This window comes from Mesoplodon mirus (genome assembly GCF_964341445.2).
Source record: "Mesoplodon mirus genome assembly, chromosome: X".
NCBI lineage: Eukaryota > Metazoa > Chordata > Mammalia > Artiodactyla > Ziphiidae > Mesoplodon > Mesoplodon mirus.
This window is the reverse complement of record NC_138981.1, coordinates 7624061-7640172: the sequence shown is the minus strand read 5'-3', so window position 1 is coordinate 7640172 and position 16112 is coordinate 7624061. Positions and strand designations below refer to the sequence as shown.

The 16112-nt window shown below is 48.7% G+C and overlaps 1 long non-coding RNA gene across 1 annotated transcript; it reads right to left on the bottom strand.

Annotated features, from left to right (window-relative positions):
• Positions 1 to 323: 323 nt before the first annotated feature.
• LOC309796535 lies at positions 324 to 4558 on the bottom strand. Its single transcript, XR_014292472.1, has 3 exons — positions 4450 to 4558; positions 490 to 566; positions 324 to 415 (listed from the first exon to the last, which is right to left on the bottom strand). It is a non-coding gene; the product is annotated as an uncharacterized lncRNA (long non-coding RNA).
• Between the last annotated feature and the right edge of the window lie 11554 nt (positions 4559 to 16112).

The following is a 16112-nucleotide window of genomic DNA, read 5'->3' as shown; positions in this document are numbered from 1 at the left end:
ATATGCATATATGTAGATGGATATATACACTCCTGATGCTGTGAGTTACAAAATCGTTCGACAGGGCTTCCCTGGTGGCGCAGTGGTTGAGAGTCCGCCTGCCGATGCAGGGGACACGGGTTCGTGCCCCGGTCCGGGAAGATCCCACATGCCGCGGAGCGGCTGGGCCCGTGAGCCATGGCCACTGAGCCTGCGCGTCCGGAGCCTGTGCTCCGCAACGGGAGAGGCCACAACAGTGAGAGGCCCGCGTACTGCAAAAAATATATATATACATATCCTTTGATAAATGATTCATTATTCTGAAGTCACATCTGGTTCTCATATTCCTGGGATCATATATGAGCAGCTCCTCTTAAAAATATCGTGTATCCACACTTTCCTGTCCAGTGTTTACAACCACTGCAGGTTCCAAGTTCTAGGAGAGAAAACCAAGCTAAAGGGAATTGTGAAGTTCACGGCCACGTTGGTATAAGATAACAAGTTACCCACCTTTGTAACTGGGACTGGAGATAGGACGTTAGACAGGTAGCTTCTTCCAGCTGCATCAGGAGACAGTTTCTTTTTTCCTGAAGTAGAATCCTGTAGGTTTGAAAAGAGTCCACTGGTGGATTTCAAAGATGCCAAGTATATTTTCCTAACAAGAAACTCAACTTAAATTCCCCCAAACTGATTGAGGTGTCAATGACTAAATTCTGAAAAGCACATCCAGGTCATAAACACCAAGATAACAGACTGTTTTACTGTTTTTGTCTTGCTTAAAAATGTACCACCGGCCGCCTGAACAGTGCCTGATACAATGCGGAAGTACAACACATGGGTAGGTAGGTGGGTGGGTGGATACATGGATAAACGGATGGGTAGGTGGGTGGAAGGAAGGAAATCCTGAGTAGGAATTCCTATCTCCAGTCCCAGTTACACCCTGAGTCCTTGTAAAAGTTCTGATCAGCTCCCTAAAAAACAGTAGCAGGGACTTCCCTGGGGGCACAGTGGTTGAGAGTCCGCCTGCCGATGCAGGGGACGCGGGTTCGTGCCCCGGTCCGGGAAGATCCCACATGCCGCGGAGCGGCTGCGCCCGTGAGCCAGGGCCGCTGAGCCTGCGTGTCCGGAGCCTGTGCTCCACAACGGGAGAGGCCGCAGCAGTGAGGGGCCCGCGTACCGCAAAAAAAAAAAAAAACAAAACAGTAGCTGGAAGTTATAACACAACCCTACAGTATATTCTTCGGAGTTTGTGGTAAATATCTATTTAACAATATTGAAATGGATATAGTTCTCTTTCCATAGCCTGGTTCATCTCCTCTCAGCTAATCCTCTTATTATCTTCATAAAGTCCCAGGTCAAGGAACCCCTGTTGCTTTGTTATAAATTGATGTATAAATTGAACAAGCTCTACTTGGCTATCGAAGGAAAGATAACTATACCCAAAACGTGGGGCAAAACAGGTAAGTGACAGCCCTTGCATATTTTGTCTCCAGCAGGCTTATTTCTGTCAGATGTGCTCCATCTCACATCTGCTTTTCCTAGTCCAGGGCCATCTCTGCTGTTATTTGTACCTGGAGTCACTGCCCTGTCTATAGTGAGTGCTAAATCATGACTCAAGAAAAGGACCCTAAGAGCAATAAAGAGAGTGTTTCAAATGCAACTTGATTGATCTTTATGCTCAGATAGTGTTTTCTGGCCTAATGCTAGGGAACTTCTTTCTTTTCCTATTGAGTGGCAACTGAATTCTTTTTTGCAACATACAGAGGTGTATTTATTGATTTACTGCAACTGCCTAGATGCACTGAAGATTTCTTCATTTAGCTGCTTCCTTTTGACCTTTGGGTGAGACATTAGGGGTAAGGCAAGCGTTCCTCTTCATCACATTCTCATCCTCTGAAAGGATGAGGCCCGCCCCCAAGCCCAGCATTAACTCACTCAATAAACCTTTAAAGCCCACAACCTCACGGAGGCACTGTTCTATGTCCAGACAATGATCTCCCCAAAAGAGCTCATGGCCTAAGACACAGAACAGAGAGGTACGTGATAATTACTTTCATTCAGAAAACTTCTGTTGAAGAAATACTTGCCAAGGCTCAAGTATGAGCATGGGAAAGTGGCTACTGTATGCCCCTGACCATAAAAGCCTTTCTCAGACCTCTTTCAAAGCCATGTTTCCACCTTCATGACTTAAAACACAACGGTGAACAATCCCATGGGAGATTTCACAAGTCTTTCCTTAACCAGTCAGAACCTCACACCTAGAGTCCCTTCTGTCTCGGTTATCTATTGCTGTGTAACAAGCCACTCCAAACTTGGCTTAAACCAGCAACGATTTATTTTTTCCACACGAATCTGTGAGTTGACTGGGCTCAGCTGGTGGTTCTTCTGGCCTTGGCTAGAGTCACTCACTCGGCTGTATTCAGTGGGCATCTGAGCTGGCTGGAAGGGTCACAAAGCCTTCACTCACATCTGGTGCCTAAGTGGGCTCTCAATGTGGTTGCCTTGGGCTTCCTCACAGCATAGGGGTCTCAGGATAGTCAGACCTCTCAAATGGCAGCTGGCTTCCCAGAGGGAGGACCTTAAAGCTGCCATTCCTTTTAAGGCTTGGGCTCAGAAGTCCTAGAATGTCATATCCTTGACATTCCATTGGGCAAAGCAAGTCACAAGGCCACAGTTCAGATAGCAGGGGAGGGGAAATAGATGCCACCTTTGCTGGGTGGAGCAGCATGTGTGTACAGGGAGGAGAGGAATTGATGGTGCCCATCTTTGGAGACTGTTTACCCCACTTCCTCATAGGAAATAAATTCCCCCTTTTGCCTAAGGTTGTCAAGTTACATCATTAACAGTGAATTTCAGTACTGTGTGACAGGTGACATCAGACAGGTAAAAATTTGTTATCATATTGTCAGGAAAAAGGAAATAATCAACGCTGATTTCAGAAGGATGCATCTGGAAATTCTTCACAAAGGTGGAAATGCTTTGTGGTAATCTTCAAACCCTTGAGCTTTAGCAGGTGTTTAGGGTCCTAAAGGGCTTCATACAGTGCACATTTCTTAGGGAAGAATACACTGTGACTGGCTAAGAGGTTTGTATTAGTCAGGTAGGTTAACTACTGCAGCAAACAACTCCCAGATGTCAGGGGTCTCACATTAATTTAAGGGTTCATTTCTCATGCATGTCACAGTTCAATGCAGTCCATAAGGCAGGCTCTCCTCCATGCAGTTATTCTAGGACCCAGGTTCCTTCCACCTAATGGCTCTAACATCCCTGGGGGTCTTGAGGGCCTCCACTACATGCTCTGCATTAGGTCATCCCTCAGGGGAAGAGAAAGTATGGGAAATAACAAGGAAACTCTTGATGGGCCAGGCCTGGAGATGGCTTAACAAACACTTCATCTAACTACAAGGAATCTGGGAAATGTTGTCAAGTTTGTGCCCTAGAAAGAAAGGAAAACAGTTTGGAGATCAACTAGTCAGGTTCTGCCACAGACTCTTACTAACCCATCCCTACGTTTCTGAAATGTAAATACCCTCTGTTATTGAAAAAATGCTTAATTTGCATTTAATGCCTGTTAGCAGCCTTTTGAGAAGAATTGGATACACGATATAACTCTGAAGAAATATCTAAGTGGGGTCCTGTGAAGAGCTTTAGAGTCTCTAAGCTCTGAAAGATATGACAGAAACGCCATCCACAGCCAACCCCCTTTCCCGATGTCAACCTAAATAAAAACAATACTGAGCCCAAAAGAATAAATGTAAGGAAGTCCAACAAGTTTCTGATTTTCCCATGATTACAAGTTTGCTATTTTTTCAAAACATCTAATCCCCCCCCACCGAATGATGTGTGTGTGTGTGTGTGTGTGTGTGTGTGTGTGTGTGTGTGTGAAAAGTATCCTAAGCCCAGGCATTGTCTGGCTATCAGATCGTCAAATTTAGCCCAGTAACTAAAGAATGAATGCCAGAAGATAAGGACAGGAATACAGAAAACACTGGCAAATGCACAAATTCCCATAGTCCCCTCCAATCCCTGCCCCACCAGGGACACTCCTCAATTCTACTTTCAAGCCAACTGTACCCATCTTGTAAATAACTTAATATTCCTGAAGAGGTAGTGTTCTGCAGTTCTGCATTGACAAACCACAGAACTTCTGGGGTCCTGGGTAGTTTAGAAGAAGAGATTATTTGAGCAGAAAACTTGGGTTTGTATTTGCCTGTTCATTTTTGTTTACTTTTTTAGTTTGAGTCCTAAAGGAGTCTAACCAGAAGGTTTCTCCACCTAGCCTCTTCGGATACTTCAGATATTTGAGGCTGAGATCTCCATACTTTTACTATATTTGTAACCAGTTCACAGAGAAGACAGTGTATATTTTTCCAAGAAGGTGGAAATTAAGGTTAGTCAGTATAGGATGGCTATGCTGCAGTAATAAATCTCTCAAAGGCTGAGCACAACATACATTTACTTCTTACTTACGTGAAGTCCAATGCCAGTTGGCCAGGGCTCACCTCCATCTGGTGACTCAGGGACCCAAGCTGCCTCCATCTGGTGATGCTGCCAGCATAATATGTGACTTCCTGGGCCACCATGCTTGGGAAAGAGAGGGATGTGTCACCTATGGGCCAATCCTTCACTTCCCTGGCCCATAAGTAACACACGCCATTTCCACACACAGTTCCTTCACTAGAAGTTGTCAGATGGCCCCCAGTTCCCAAAAGGCTCAGAAATATAGGGGAGCACACTGTAAATCTGATGACTAACCATCTTCGCCATATAAGAGAAATAAAATTATTTTTAGAAGATTAAACAGGCAACATTCACATATCATGAATGCAATTAGGAATCAGGAGCATGTGTGTAAATGGGTGACTGAAGAGTTGGGGAGATTCCAGAGCTCCATGAAGACCTTGAGGCTCTGGAAATCATTGGTTAATCTGGAGATTAATAGGCACTGGGGCTTCCGGTCACTGGCAGTGTGTCAATTTTTCCTTCGCCTGGGAAAGAAGGGATGCCTAAACTGACACTTGTCAATAAGGCAAGGTGCTGCCAGACTCTTGCTTCAACCCCAGATATAATTTAGACACGCTGCAGAAAGGGAAGAGAATTGCAGATACAAGTATAAAATTCCTGAGATAGAGCTTCCTCTTCCCAAATTGTGACTTGCTATCTTAATATTATGAGAGGAAACCTTCCAATGAGAAGAGTAAATCATAAGCAGAAAACACCAGCTCTCATCATTTCTGCCCCAGATGAAATAAAGTCACTTTGTCATACCAGCCAAGCTTGGCTACAGGCATGCCTCCGTTTGCCCTGTCCACCATCTTGGGATGAGCACACCAAGTTCCAACATTTGAAAGATAAAGAAAATCTCACCATATGGGGCTAAAAATCCCAGTGTGGTTAATGTGTGATTATTACTTGATACTGTCATGGAAAAAAGAAATGAAAGAAAAACTCTTCTTGTGTTTGTTTGCCTACCTCTTTGTGTTTTGAAATGTCCATACCAACACTTTCAAAAACCAGTGAGATAATGAGGACTAGTAAGAAGTTGCCCCTAACCTGGTAAAATCAGAATTACACCAGCCTCAACTTAGAGAGGCAGATCTAGAAGGCGATTGTAAATGATTCCATTGTGTTATATTCTTTCTAAAGAAACGCTCTTTTCTTTTAAGGTGAGATGATACTGGTCTACCTGTAGACTGGAAACATGTGTATAATAGAAGCAAAATATGGTAGGGTTTATCCAGGAGAGAGAAGGCAGCATTGAATCTGACAAATACAAACGCTCTCACTCTTAGAGATAAATACTAGGGAGAGAGTTGAGTGGTTTAACAGAGTCACCGTGACCTGGATGGAGTAGCTTTGACCATCCACCAGCCTTAATCCTAATTCCTTGTCATCCACCCAGTCTTCTCATTTTTAAGCCAACTCCCCAGATGTCTGGACACCAGGACAGAAGGCATCAGGATGGCTGGCACAAATACTCCAGCCCAGCACCCGGTTGGAGCTTGCATTTGTGTTCTGTGTTATCCCTCAGTCTCTTAGGTGATTGGCTAGCTTGAGTCAATTCCCAAGAGCCCAACACTCTGACGACATTGATAAGATAGACTTTCTGTCTTTGAAAACCCAGAACATGGTGAGCCCCTGCATTGCCTAAACTGTCAGCCCATCACCTCACCTCATCTCTCTCCTGTCTTTAGCTGCACCTGTGAAGACTTCTCCCTGGATTGCACCCACAGGGACTCAGTACAACGAAGTCACTCACCTTTGTTGTAGTTCACGATTTAACAGGGATGGACAAAAAAGAGCTCAATTCTTTAAATTGCCAAGTAGTAATTATATAGTCCTTTGCTTGTTAAATTTATCCAGCTACAGACATGCTTGTAATAGCATTTGCCTTAAATTTGCCCCTTGGGGCCATGGGAAAAGTTTTAGGACACTGCCAGTGACGCATACTGGATTTCCAAGACAAAGCTTCCACGGAAGACCATCATTATTTGTATCCATATCAAATCTCAGTGATTAGAAGTCAGATGGGTGAACCAGACCTTCTATTTTGTTCTCTTGAATGCAGGTCATGAGAAGTCACTACGGGAACGTATTATGATTCTCATACACTCAGAAAAATAAGGATTTTGTTCATTTTTATTTGCCTGCCAGCGAAAATAACAGCGATTGCAGCTCAGTTTCTTCAGACCATGTGACCTGGAATTCATGCCTTTTACTTGGCTGGCTTCTGATGGCCATTTACAGACCCATAATTCTATGTGCCACCTTCCCATAAAATTCACTCCCAGTTTGTAAGCCCAAGGCCAATGACATGCAAACCAGGTTTCTGGAGACACACTAGACAGAGTGGTTCCAGAGAAATGATGACACTCAAGTCTAGGGTAATAACCTGTTTCCTTACTCTCCCTTGGACCTTGGATTTCCAGTTTAGCAAGGCTAAAGCCAACCCCCAAACAAAAGAACTCATCCCCTTCCATAATATGCCTGCGGGCAGAAGGCAACTCAAATGGCAGGTGGTCTTTGCAATTCGTGTGGTCCTACATCAGCTTCTGACCAAGGTCAATGCCTCCACGAGAAGTGGCCTTGGCTGCATGGGCTGCCCTGAAGAGTGTGGGTAAGCAGGCTGTCTCCCTGCTCTCTGTGTTCATTGCCCCGGCCTGATGGAACCCATGGCCTCATGCAAGTGCAGGCCCTGCAGTTGGTGGGCTGCCCAAATCTAAAGCATAGTTTTCAAATCCAGATCTGCCTTGTATTTCTAGGGCCATTTTCAGAGAGGTAGTTTGGAAGTGGTTTTGCAAAGAAGCACCAACAAGGCAGTGATTGGGAGCCCTTTGTTATACCCACTCAAAGCTTGGGGTTCTCGCCTCCCTCCTCCCTCCTTTCATCCTTCAAGGTCTCTCACCCCCTGGGTGAACATTAGTTACTTCTTCCTCTGCTCATGTGCCAGCTGAGTTCTCCAGGAAGCAATGAGATGTAGTTAGGAATGCGAAAGATGCATTGGAGAGAAACACCTGAGGGAAAAAAGGGAGGAAGAGGAATCGGGCAGAAGAAGATGTCAGACTATGATGCTGACCCGACAATTTCTCCATCAACCCGACTGGGAGGTCCAGAGCAAAAACCACCCTTAGAGGGGCCTGCATTGGGAAGAAATGGGTAGGGACTTCGTAGCCTTGCCTTGTTCAGGCCTCGGCCAGGGACTGCCCTTGGAAGAGCGTGACCCTGGCTCCAAAGCGAAGGCAGTTGGCCAAACACATACTCAGCGGCCAGCTTTTTCTTGAAGCTGGAAGAGAGACCTGGACAGCACATCTCTGCGTCTGCCAGAGCCAGCCACCTCTCCACTGGGAAACAGCCCACGCCAGCACCACGCAACTCTAGCAGGGCAAGGAACTGAGACCCTTTGCTTTCGTGGTCACGGGGATGAGCACACGCCCCTCGGAAGGATGATCAGAATCAGTTTTTGGACATCAGGCAGAGGGCGGCGAGGGTCTGTCTCTTTCTCTGCAGTGATGAACTCTAAGGACCATGACAGCTTGTTGCTTCTCGGGGTGGGGGGCATCTTATCACCATGTGGATAAGCCTGTCTGAGGATCAGGCAGACGCACACAGTCAAGAGATGGAACAAGAGACAGGGAGATGGAGACACACTGATGGTGAGGGAGACCCCTGTCTGAGCCACTTCCAGTCCTCTTGGCCTCTGCCCTTCCTCCACTGCTGCCGAGATCAATTTTGCACAGGCTTCGACCAGGCTCGTGCAGACACGACCTGACGCTATGTGCCACCCTAGGACTTCCCTGTGGCCGCAGCGAGTTCACTTTCTCCCCGGAGGCTTCTCTCTGGTGGGACACCTGTGCAAGCTGTCAGCGCTCACACGTGCCAGCCATCAATGTGGGAGGAGTCCACACCCATGGGCCACGCTTGATGCTTGCAGGACAGAGCCGATGAATCCCTTCTGTCTCCGGGAAGGACAGTCCTGAGATGCCCTGGAAGGACCTCCTGAAGATCCCACAGCTTGAGCTCCAGTTTCCCATAATGCCAGGCCACTTGTTCAGGCATCTTTTGCTTAGGTCCCCCACCTTCCCTTTCCAATGCTGCTCCCAAATAGACTACCAGGACACAAGCCTTTGTCTTAGGTTCTTTTGTGGAGGAACCCAGCCTGTGACAGATAACGCTATTTGAGCACCTGGATCCAGCTGTTCCTGAAACCACTCCCTTGGCCTTCTCAATTCCTTGAGTCAATACAATTATCAAGTTTATTTTTTCTCCTTTCTTTGTTGTATGTGTGCGCGTGTTTAAGCTAGTTTGAGTTGTGTCTTTGTAATTTGCAACCAAAAAAGAACTCACCCACCACAACCTTATTCCCCTCTTCTAAGTCACTCATCACCCCCATTAATCACCACCATGCCCACCTTCCCAATACCTCTCCACGCCCCCAGTCAGCTCCAGGAAGACAAAGTGTCATCACTGACTCCTTCTCATCCCTCTCCTCCCACATACGAGCAGATGTCAAACCTTGCAAGCTTTTGGTGTTCTGCATCTAAAGTGTGTCTCTTATAGACAGCGCGTTGAGTTTGAAGTGCCTGGGGGACCTCCAGGTGCACCCGATCAGGACGGTACAGAAGCCAATCTGGAGTCCTGGAGATAGAGCAAGGCCAGATATTGGGGAGAGATGGTCAAAACCGAGAGCCTGGATGAGCTCACTGAAACAGCTTGACAGACGGGAAGGTCAAGGCCGGAGCCCGCAAGCCCATATTTAGGGGCTGGAGGCCAGTGCTCACTGTTAGTCTCCCCGACATTACAGGCATGTTACATGGGCCCAGAGGAAACCTCAATAGCAAAATTTCAGGTGCTGCAGAAGATAAAGAAGGACCCAGGAGGTAGCAGAACCCTCACTGAGTGTCCCTTTCCTCACAGACGGACTCCCTCCGTCTGGGCATCACAAGGATGGGGATGAGGGAGCGAAAGCGAGCCATCTCGGCACCTTCAGCCGCACCTCTAGGTGTCGAGCCCCCCTCCAAGACAGCTCCCTGTCAGCACCAATCAGGTCACTAACGATGATTGGCTGGGGCAGGAGTGCAGTTTGGAGGCTGCAAACCAATTTCTGCCCTCTTTTCTAGGCTCAGATCTCTCATTTGTTATCTTTTTTTTTTTTTTTTTTTTTTCTTCTTTTTGCGGTATGCGGGCCTCTCACTGCCGTGGCCTCCCCCGTTGCGGAGCACAGGCTCCGGACGCGCAGGCCCAGCGGCCATGGCTCACGGGCCCAGCCGCTCTGCGGCATGTGGGATCCTCCCGGCCCGGGGCATGAACCCATGTCCCCTGCGTCGGCAGGCGGACTCTCAACCACTGCGCCACCAGGGAGGCCCTCATTTGTTATCTTTGATTTCTCGTTTTTCCATTAAAAACCTCTCCGTTTCTGGTGGCCGTTGATCACTTCCGTGGTCGAGTGGCAGGCCTGAAATTTACTTAGTTCTCAATTTGTGCACAATTAAGGACTCGGGAAAGGTCCCCGGGCTTTGCAATCATGCTCGAACGGCATCAAAGAGGAACTTAACAGGGGACGGGGAAAGAGCTGACATTCCACAAACCTGGCTGAACTTGGCTTAGAGAGGCTTGGGAAGTGCGCATCGGAAGGACGATACAGTATGAGGTTAGCTGAATAAAATGGGAGGTGACAGCCGATTGCTGAGAAGGCATCGTAATGAAGTTTCTAAGCGAGGAAAGAACACTTGCTGACAGCGGTCGCTACTACGAGAGCAGACAATTTTCTGGGGCTTTGACTAGGAAGGCATTTTGTCTTCACCAACGCATCCACACTGCAAATGCCAGACAGCTGGTGTGCACAGCACACACTTCATAATGACATCTGCAACTTTGGATGATGGAATTCTCTGCTCTTTTATTCTTTCCAAACATATAGCTTCTAATATCTGCCTTTGACAACTATCCAGTGAAAGACAAGAGAAATTCGTCGGTCACCATTCCTAAAATATTAGCTGCCCAAACTATACTACACATCACAAGATGAAATAGAATCTGATCCCTAGCGCCTGCATTTTTCCAGGAATATTTGCTCCAATAAGATGGCTGAGGGTTTAGAAGAGAAGCTAAACTTCAAAAGGCAAAAGGCAAAAACATTCTGTTCACCAGCCTGATCCTGGGGGTCTCCCGGGTCGCACACTCATTTGCTAAGGGAAGCTCTGCATCTCCCATTTTCCAGAGCCTCCGTGCGTTACCTACAAAACCCCCGAGGACTGGCTTAGCACAGGGCTGTCAGATGGTCCTCACTGCTTTCAACACCATGATTTTGCAAATGACGTACGCAGTCGGTCAAGCCAAAAATGGACTGAGTATCTGCCAGAAGGTCAAACCAGGGACTGGCAAAGTGTGGCCCGCGGGCCAAATCCAGCCCCCGTCCTCACACCCCTCCACCCCGGCTGGGCTGTGTGGCCCGCAGATGTGGCTGGAGCAGGCTGGCACCTGAGAACCCAGAGAACAGCCAGGACGTCACCCTCCACCCCTACTCCCCGCTCTGCACCCAGAATCTGCGTCCGGGCCCAGTGGCCGCTGCTCAGGACCCGCGCTGGCCTCCAGCTCTACACCGGGGCCTCTGCTGTGGTCGCCTGCTGGGCGCTGAGCATCCTGGGCCCTGCAGCCAGGCGCCCAGGTTCAGATCACTTGGCAGTTCAGGAGGAGAGACGAATGTGCTGGCACCTGGCGTCGCTGAGGCAGAGAGGGAAACTGAGCAGGGCGGCGTGCGCCCCTCCTCGCAGCCCCCCGCTGCTTCAGCCAGCGCCAGGCCCCAGCCCGAGGGCAGGCCACCGGGCCTCTGGAAGGCTCCAGCGGCTGGCAACTGGACACCGACTTGCCCACCAGCCAAGACCAGCCACGTGGGCAAATGGGGCAGCGCGTGGCAGCAATCTCTCTCTCGTTCCATCAGAAACTGCAGACGAGGGCTTCCCTGGTGGTGCAGTGGTTGAGAGTCCGCCTGCCGATGCAGGGGACACGGGTTCGTGCCCCGGTCCGGGAAGATCCCACATACCCTGGCGCGGCTGGGCCCGTGAGCCATGGCCGCTGAGCCTGTGCGTCCGGAGCCTATGCTGTGCAACGGGAGAGGCCACAACAGTGAGAGGCCCGCATACCGCAAAAAAAAAAAAAGAAACTGCAGATGAGGCTCTGCTTTGCCTCTTGACCTGCAAAATCAGGAATACTTACTATCGCTCTACAGAGAAAGCCTGAGACCACTGGTACAAATTTCCATAACACGTTTTCCCCAAGAGATTAATCATGACGGCGAGGAGGGGGTTGGAGAAGGGGGCGGCCTTGGGTGTCTACGCCGTTAAATCAGACGTTCTTAATGCGCATTCACAAGACAGGTGAAAACCTGATTATGCATACACTGGAGTACACACGCTTCTGAACGCTGCATTCATTTCTCACTTTTCCTGTCATTGGCACACCAGCCTTGGTTATAGTGGGTATTTGAAAGCCACCTGCTGGGCACAAATGGCCTCCACTCACTGGAAACGAACTGGGCGGTGACAGCTGGCATCTGACCCCATTGCCTAGCTGGGCCACACCACACGTGACAGCTGGCGAAGGACGCGGAGCGTGCTGAAAGGTATTCTCTGCCACAATCAAACTTCTCACTCACGGCAGAGCGGGGTTTCTCAGCCTCTTTGTGGTGGAGGCCGTCCTGTGCATTGCAGCGTGGTTCTCAGCTTTCCCAGCCTCTACGCATGTCGTGGGTTTAACTGTGTCCCACCTCAAAATATATGTCCAAGTCCTAAGCCCCAGGACTTGTAATTGGGACCTTATTTGGAAATAGTGCCTTTGCAGATGTAATTAAGTTAAGGGTCTGGAGATGAGATCATCCTGGCTTTAGGGTGGGCCTTAAATCCAATAACAGGTGTCCTTACAAGAGAAAGGAAAGGGAGATTTGAGGCACGGGGGAAGAGGGGAAGGCCCCGTGAAGCTGGACGCAGAGATTGGAGTGATGCGGCCGCAAGGACTGCCGGCGGCCCCCGCAAGTGAGGAGAGAGGCCTGAATTGAATTCTCCCTCAGTCTCCAGAAGGGACCAACTCTGCAGACATCTTTTGGACTTCTGGCCTCCAGAAATGCGAGAGAAAGAAATTTCCCTTATTTTCAGCCACCTGGTTTGTGGGAGTTTGATACAGCAGTATCAGGAACCTAATACACCCCATCAGATGCCAGCAGCACCGTCCTCCAGTTGTGACAATCAAAAACACCTCCCCAAAGCAGCCACATAGCACAGGGAGGTCAGCTCGGTGCTCTGTGACCACCTAGAGGGGTGGGATAGGGAGGGTGCGAGGGAGACGCAAGAGGGAGGGGATATGGGGCCATCCATATGCATATGGCTGATTCGCTTCGTTGTGCAACAGAAACGAACACAGTATTGTGAAGCAATTATACTCCAATAAAGATCTATTTAAAAAAAATACCTCAGACGTCCCATGAGGAGCAAAAGTGCCCCTGGTCGACACCCACCGTGCTAGCATTAGTTTCTAAAGTCGAAAGGGAAGGAATCTTCCAGTCTAAAAGGAAGGAATTCCTGAGTCCGTAAATGCCGCCCAGCCATCATACAAACTGAACCCAGGTTGAGACCACTGACATGCCAGGCAAACGCGGACGGCAACTGGATCAAGGGAGTGGAAATGCAGAATAACCAGCACCTTGCTTTTCTGTTGCTTACACATTCTCTCTGAACCACCACTGGACACGAGCAGGAACACTTTTTAACCCATTTTGATCACGAAACATTAAGAGATCTTGCGACGTCGGTGGTGAAGTCCAGCATCCATCACACCCAGGGAGGCCCTCGCGTCACAAAAACGTGTCTCCAGGAGAAAGGGCAACAGCTCCCGGAGGGCTGCTTTGCCTCCTGACTCATGGCCTCTTCCACTACCAGCAAAAGCGAGATGCCAACTTCAGGTCTATTTCCGAGAACAAACTCGAGCCGTTTCCAAAAATAGGGTGACAGCCTCAGTACTGGTTAGAAGTGTGGGCTCGAGAATCTGGCCGCCTGGTGTCGGGGGTGGGCTCTGCCGTGCGCTAGTTAAGTGAGCTGCCCAGAGTCCCCCATCCTCGTCTGTACAGTGGGGGCAGCCCTGGGGGACTCAGCTCTGAGGAAGTCTTGAAAAACGTAATGATCTTAAAAAGTGCTCGGCCGGGAGCTTGACTGGTCAAGTGTTCAGGAAATATTTTGCTATTATTACCTAGAATGAAGCACATTCCTGAATTAGCCAACCAGTTTCGTGAGAAGATAAAAGTTATTGGTGCTTGGAGGGCCCTACCAGAGACTTAGAGCTGCAAAACCTTAGGATTCAAAGTGGCCAAAAAAAGAGTGTGTTCAGGCAGAGAATTTTCAATTATCTGGATGAGGGATTATCCACAAATAGTTCGGGTAATCAAAAGCAGCAGTTAATCCAGAAATACCTGGACCGCAATCAGCAGCCACCATCACCCGCAGATTTCCCTCCCGGCAACGGCTAACCTACCTACGTGCAAGGTCAGGGGCTCTGCACCGAGAAACCAGCCAATGAGTGATAGCAGACCTCAGAGACACGCCAACCCTGACCTTGATTTGATCACAGTTAGCCCACAGAGCTGATTCCCAAAACTAACTGAAAATAGACTCCCAAACATCACAATTACGTTGGCTCCCCCAAAGGCAATTTAAAAATACATAATTTGGGAAGACTTCCCTGGTGGTCCAGTGGTTAAGACACTGCACTCCCAAAGCAGGGGGCCCGGGTTCGATCCCTGCTCGGCGAACTAGATCCCGCATGCATGCCGCAACTAAGAGTCTGCATGCCGCAACTAAAAAAAAAAAAAAAGATCCCGCATGCCACAACTGAAGATCCCGCATGCCGCAACTGAAGATCCCGCATGCCGCAACTGAAGATCCCACATGCCGCAACTGAAGATCCCACATGTCGCAACTGAAGATCCCGCATGTCGCAACTGAAGATCCCACATGTCTCAACGAAAGATCCCATGTGCCACAGCTAAGACCCGGCGCGGCCAAATAAATACATAATTTTTACAAAATACAAAATTTTTAAAACTTGACTATGTGGGTGTATTAGTTTCCTCTTGCTGTTGTAACAAATTACTACAAACTCAGAGCAACACAACTGCATTACAGTTCTAGAGGGCAGAATCCACATGGGTCTCATAGGCATTCCTTGTCTTTTCCAGCCTCTAAGGGCTGCCCACACTCCTTGACTCCTGGCCCTGTGTAACTCCACGCTGTTTCCATCATCCCATCGCCCTCTCTGACTTCGACATTCCCGCCTCCCTCTCATATGAACCTTTACGAGCCCACTCAGACAATCCAGGATCATCTCTGCATCTCAGGATCCTTAACTGAATCACACCTGCAAAGTCCCTTTTGCCACATAGGGTAAAATATTCATTGGTCCTAAGGATTAGGATGTGGACGTCTTTGGGGGGCAATTTTTGTATCTACCACAAGGCAGAAATTCTGATGAAATATACATCTAATCCAAGATGACTATAATCATGCTAGATTGTAAGAGAACTCTCCAGTTCTGTCATTTTTAAGAGTGTGATTCAAATCATTCTTCAAATCATTCTTCTTATACGTGACGGCACTGAAAGGATTGAATGCAACAGAGGTCAGGGTGCATACGTTATATCAAAGTCATGGTCAAGGGCCGCCAGGACAATACATGTGAAGTCCACACGGAAAGCTCAGAATAGGGGTCAGCTCACCTCTCACAAAGCAAAGAGTAAAGAGATTCTCAGGGGCCAGTTAGGGAAAGAACAGAGACAAGCTGGCAGTCTGGACAGGTTATGGGCATCCTAGACATGCCGCTGACAGATAAGATACCGCAGCCACTGTCCCTTTGGGGTGAGAGCTCTGAGATGTGTGTTCTGCACTTTCTCCCACGTCTCCAGTCGCCCGCAGAGGCGACTTGCTGGATAACACACCTTTTGTCGGCCGCCTCTCCCCCCTGCCTCACTGCTTCCTGCTCCCGTATGCTGTTTCCCGGCATCGCCTTCCAAATAAATGACTTGCCCTTGAATCCTCATCTCGGGGTCCACTGTTGGGAGAATCCAGACTGAGCCCCCTCTGTCCTGGCATCAGCCTCCCTCACAAGAGTGCAGAGACAGTAAGACATTTTCCCCGGTGCCTATTATTACCGAGTGCTTGGGAGTGAGGGCATACCAGGCTGGTCCACCTGGTCGGTGGGTGTCTTCTGCACCAGGCTGCAGAAGACACCCACCGGCCAGGTGGACCAGTGACAACCAGATAAAGCAGGGGGGCAAAAGAAGACCTGAAATTTCTCAAGAGACCCAAGACATAAAAATGTAGCCCTCGTCTCAAATATCCCTTTTTTAAAAAAAAATAAATTTATTTTATTTGTTTTCTTTTTTTGTTTGTTGTTTGGCTGTGTTGGGTCTTCGTTGCTGTGCGCGGGCCTTCCCTAGTTGCGGCGAGAGGGGGCTACTCTTCATTGTGGCGTGCTGGCTTCTCATTGTTGTGGCTTCTCCTGTTGCATACCACGGGCTCTAGGCACACGGAATTCAGTAGTTGTGTCACGTGGGCTCAGCAGTTGTGACTCATGGGCTCTAGAGCGCAGGCTCA